Genomic DNA, 6,038 nt, shown 5'->3' with positions numbered 1-6,038 from the left:
CCAGTTCCTCCGGGCCCCGCCCCTGCCTGTGACGGCCTCCCATTGGCCCGGCGTCCGCCTCGGCGTCGTGACGTCCTCGGGCAGGTTGAGGTGCGGCTCGCGCCGTCCTGCCATTGGACCCGGTGCTCCCGAGGTGCTGGGAGCTGCGTGACTCCTCTTGTCTCGCATCCTTCTTGCGCCCCACTTTGGCCCCTCTTCATCTCGCGGTGACCCCCGCCCCAGAACCGCGCGGCTCTTTATTTCTTGTTTCCTCCTGAGTCTTCTGCCCTAAAATCCAGACCCCACCCCCCCACCCCCGTCTCTTCTCTTAGCTTTTCCTAGATGTCAAGTTAGTTAGGGCGTACCGGTTACGTGGCACTTGCGGGAATCGCCACCCCTTAGACGGGTTCCGCACTTCACCGATTCTCAATGCAGCCTCCGACCTGGCAGTCTACTGAGGACAGTATTCTTGAGCGTCAAGATGCGATTATGTGAACAAACCTTTGAAATGAGACTTAGGAAATAACGGAAGAAAAATTTCAAGCTTTGTTTTAGATATTGTTTGCCTATAATCACCTCCAGATCAAAAACATCTAACATTACCCTTTTCCTGCAACGCCTTTTTGTTTTACATGTTTTGGGCCACATCGATCTTAGACTGGCCTCTTAAAATGTTTGTTTGGCTTTTGAAATAGAGTGTTTAGGATTTTTGAAGGATGAGGCTGGGGTAGGTAAGACTAGAAAACAGAAAAGAATGATTGGCTGAGAATATTTTTCCATCTTATTAAAAAATGTTGAGCTATTAAGTGTGACTAAGCATGTGCTAACCATGTGCCAGGCACCGTTATTCTTTATATATATTACATATATTAAACCTGTGCATTGTGAAAAAACTAAGGAAGGTGATCAGTTAATACTGGAACAAGAAACGAATCCACCAAAACAATCTGTGGCAGAGTGGACAAACCTACTTTTAGTTCATTGAAGATACCATGTTATGTCATGGTAAAGCTTTGGTCTACGCCATTCTTCCTGTCTGTAATTAACTTCCTCCATTCTGTCACTGTAAACTCCTGCTCATACTTTCAAATCCCCTTCCTGCCAACCTCTCAGAAGTCTTCCCTAAACACCTCCTCTTAGAGAATTCATCACTCCTTGCTTCATGCTACTGTAGCTTATGCCTGCTCTATTACTGTGTTAGTAACCAGGGTGCCTTACAGTTTGGCATACAACTATTTTGCCTCCCAGTGTATCCCTAGGGTGCAAATGTTTGAGCCTCACAAACTAGTAATAGAGAACCCAGAGGTGTGAACTATCCTCCCCCCAACTCCCTCTCCTTCATGCTTACAGCCTAGCAGTGCTTGAGCGATACCTGAAAGGAAGTCTGGTATTCAGTCTAATGGCTGAGGCAGAGGATAATGCAACAAAACTGGCCATGTGTCCCTGATTCCTGGAAGATGCTTGGCTTATTTTCTGGGGGTGGGCTCCCCAGAGCTAACAGGAAATACTCATGGCTGAATTCCCAGTCGCCTCAGCAAGTGTGGCAATGAGGACTTACGGGTTCAGCTGCAGGATGTCTGTGGGTGAGGGGTGGCTCAGGCGCAAGGCAGCAAAGCTGTTTGGCAGAAGTGAACAGACAGAAAGCCTTGCCCTCAGGGGGCACTTGCACAGGAGGTCAGTGCAGTGGCAGAATTTGGCCAGAGTGGGGCCCTATTGGCCTGTTCCAATGTCACCCTGAGTCAGGGGCCCTCAGACTCTGCCAATTTAAGCTCCAGGTGTCAGATTCCAAAGTGATCAGCTCTTTCCATGCCCTTGTGTGCTAAATCAAGGCTGGTTCTAGCTTTCACTGCCTTGAAGATTTAGAGCCATCATTGTTCTACTCATCACCATAACTAACTTCCCTAATTTTTAGGGGAAAAAAAACCACACCTAAAAACACAGGCAATTTCCTGATAATCTCTTTTGCAGACAGAGCTACTTACATGACCCCCACCCAGTAAAGATGTTGGATGCTCAACAATTTCAAGATTTTTTTTTGTCCTGGCCTGCATAGATGTAATCTCACTAAAATGTAATCACTAGTAGACACCCATCTGGCAAGAAACTCTACTACACGTGCATTCCACTGTATTTTAATTGTTTTTTTTTTTTTTTTTTTAAATGCCTGTCTCCTTAGCTTTAAATGGGCTTCCCTGGTGGCTCAGACTGTAAAGAATCTGCCTGCAATGCAGGAGACCTGGGTTGGGAAGATCCCCTGGAGGAAGGCATGGCAACCCACTCTAGTGTTCTTGCCTGGAGAATCCCCATGGACAGAGGAACCTGGCGAGCTATCTTTTATCATTTATATCTTTTATATATAAAAGCTATCTTTTATCTTTTATATCCTTGGAACCTAACAGATTTTCTAACTTGGTAATAGTGATAGTCACCCTCACAGTAGTAATAGTAGCAGCAAATCTTTATCGAATGCTTCTTCTGATCCATGCACTGCATTTTGTGTGTTACATGAATGATCTCACAAGATAGGTACTCTTACCCTTATTTTTGCAAATGAGAAGCCTGCAACAGCTCAACTAACTTCCCCCAAATTGCATAGTTTGTGTCAGAGTTGTGCTTATATCTGCTTGTTGAACTTAACTGTGTCTTAGTTACTGAAAAGCCAAATGTATAAAACCAGCCAATTAATGATGAACATTTCTATTATCATTAGGGGAGAATGTCCTTTCTCCACTCCAAGTTTCCATGAGGAGGACTGTTTCCTGGCTTCTCTCCAAGGCTTAAGCATTTCACCTCTGATGATGGAAAGTAAATTTGGGCTGAGTAACTGAGTATACCAGGCTCATTTCTGCCACCTTCTTCCTCTTGGGAAATGCAACCTACAGGAAAAAACTAATTTCTGCTGCTCTCCCCAGGGCCTGCATGCTCCCAGCCTAGAGCTGCTTGGAACTGGATGGAGACAGCCCTTCATTCTGGAATTCAGTATTAGCTCAGCACACCTGGCTACCAGACCTAAAATCACTTCTAGGGGCCGGTCTCACTCTTTTGTTTTCTTCCTCACCTTTTCAGAAGTAGGGAAGAGGCCAGCTATTTCCTGAGCTATTTCCTCTCTTAGAGACCTCTCCCTGCACCCCAAAACCATCAGAGGGTGAATTTAAGCTTTTCAACTTGAAACAGTCCACGGAGTAAAGGCTGGTTAGAAAAGCCAGGGCACCAGAGTGATGAGAATGGAGAAGGGGCAGCAGAAACTAGAAACTTCCTGCTAAGTGTCAACTGAAGATCATTCAAAGTGAAGGAGAGGGTGCTTGGCAAACTGAAATGTACATGAAGGTCAAATAGCAATTTGCAATTTGCTTGACCCGCACAGTTCTTTACAGCATCTCTGCTATGTGAAATGAAGCATCCCATTGCCCCAGGAGTGCTTAAACCCTTTAGGTGGTGGCGATCTGGACCTCGTAGGACACCTCCTCTGCTCCCCAGGAAAGGCGGACTGCCCTTTCAGGTCCGTTCTTGAACATTTCTAGGTTTCCACAGGCAGGATGAAAATTCCCAAAAGAATGCTTAACACGTGCTCCATGAATTCTTATTTATCCACCTATATGCCTGCCATCTCCATCTAGGTGTTTCACGGGCATTTCAAATAAAGCATGGGAAAGCCTGCTCCTTCAGTCTCCCATCTCCGTCGAGGGAAGCAGCATACCCCTATAGAGTCCTCTTATTTACTCCTGCCTTAAATCCACTCCCCCTGCCAAGTTCTGTTGTCTCTATCTCTAAAACAGATCCTGAATCTGCCTCTATCTCCACTATTACCACCTTGTCTAGACTAGGTGTCATTTCTTACCTGGGTTGTTACAATGATTCCTATTTGGCCTCCCCTTTTGCACAACTGCCAATCCATAATCTAACCAGTGTCTAGAAAGAGCTTTCAAAATTAATATAAATCAATGCATCCCCCTGTTTAACATTATCTAACAGCTTCCAAATGCCCTTATAACTAAGTCCAGTTAATGTCCTTAGAATAAAGTCCAAGTCTGAATTAAAGTTCTATGTGATCTAAACCCTGCCTTCTGTGAGACTTCATCTCTTTCTCTACCTCATGTGTCCTGCCTAGTCAAGCTTGGTTCCACTTCAGGATCTTTCTACTTGCTGTTTCTCTTTTTAGAATACTTTTTTCAGATCTGGTTTGGGTCATTTAGGATAAACATCACTCCCTCAAAGACAACTTCCTGCTCATCCATCTAAAGTCAGCCTCTCCAGGAATTCCCTGCTGGCCCAGTGATGAGGACTCTGCGCTTTCACTGCTGAGGTCTGGGTTCAACCCCTGGTCAGGGAAATAAGATTCCACAAGTTATGTGGAATGGCCAAAAATAAAATAAATCATTATTTTTTTTAAAAAGAGAAAAATTGTTTAAAACTGTGCAGGCAAAATAGCACCTATCTGAGAAGTCAGGTCAAGAAGCAATAGTTGGAACTGGACATGGAACAACAGACTGGTTCCACATTGGGAAAGGAGTACATCAAGGCTGTATATTGTCACCCTGCTTAGTTAACTTATATGCAGAGTACATCATGTGTAATGCTGGGCTGGATGAAGCACAGGCTGGAATCAAGATTGCTGGGAGAAGTATCAATAACCTCAGATATGCAGATGACACCACCCTTATGGCAGAAAGTGAAGAGGAACTGAAGAGTCTCTTGATGAAAGTGAAAGAGAAGACTGAAAAAGCTGGCTTAAAACTCAACATTCAAAAAGTTAAGACCATGGCATCTGGTCCCATCACTTCATGGCAAATAGATGGGGAAACAGTGGAAACAGTGAGAGACTTAATTTACTTGGGCTCCAAAATCATGGAAGATGGTGATGGCAGCCATGAAATTAAAAGACACCTGCTCCTTGGGAGAAAAGCTATGACCAATCTAGACATCATATTAAAATGCAGAGACTTACTTTGCCGACAAAGGTCCGTCTAGTCAAAACTATGGTTTTTCCAGTAGTCATGTATGGATGTGAGAGTTGGACTATAAGGAAAACTGAGCCCCGATGAATTGATGCTTTTGAACTGTGGTGTTGGAGAGGACTCTTGAGAGTCCCTTGGACTGCAAGGAGCTCAAACCAGTCAATCCTCAAGGAAATCAGTCCTGAATATTCATTGGAAGGACTGATGCTGAAGCTGAAACTCCAATACTTTGGCCACCTGATGCAAAGAACTAAACCATTGGAAAACACCCTGATGCTGGGAAAGATTGAAGTCAGGAAGAGAAGGGGACGACAGAGGGTGAGATGGTTGGATGGCATCACTGACTCGATGGACATGAATTTAAGCAAGCTCGGGGAGCTGGTGATGGACAGGGAAACCTGGTGTGCTGCAGTCCATGGGGTTGCAAAGAGTCGGACACGACTGAACGACTGAACTGAATTGTGAGTCCAGTTTGGGTTTCAGGCGGCCAGTTTGCAATCCTTTGCCTACGCTAGAGCAAGGAGCTTGGTTCTTTAACCCTATACACGTATAACAACCCCATACACCCTCCACACAGCTGGAATCACACCTATGTGATAACAAGAGACCTGCGGTCCCACCCTTGCCTGGAGACTATAACTAGATAAGTAGCTAGTCTCAGGGTTGTATGTGTGTTTCTGTTTTTATTTCTGTTTCACCGCTGTGTTGATGGTATCTGATAAACAACCTCCTTTTCTCTTTGACCTTGTTCTAGCTCATTAAGTTATTTTCACTGTAAATTGAAGCGTGCTGGTGCCAGTGATTTAGAGAGGCTCGGGAAGCAGGACTGAGGTGGCAGCTGGGGCATTTGGCTTCTAAAGCCCTGGGGCTTTTCCGTCTGGTACCAATCACCAGTCGCTCCATTCCCTGAGGACCACAAGCACAGAGGAGTGCCACTCTTTTCCACACTCTCCTCGGACAGTTCTTTTAAACTTGCTTTTGTCTTTCAAAGCTAACTTTGATATAGTCAACCTAGAAAACAGAAGCCTGCTGCCAAGTCGTTAAGTCACTAATTTGTAAGAGGGCTTTACACATTATGAAATTTATTTTCTTATTCTTATATGT

Source organism: Cervus canadensis, chromosome 26, assembly GCF_019320065.1.
Source record: "Cervus canadensis isolate Bull #8, Minnesota chromosome 26, ASM1932006v1, whole genome shotgun sequence".
Lineage (NCBI taxonomy): Eukaryota > Metazoa > Chordata > Mammalia > Artiodactyla > Cervidae > Cervus > Cervus canadensis.
Note: the sequence above shows the minus strand (reverse complement) of the source record.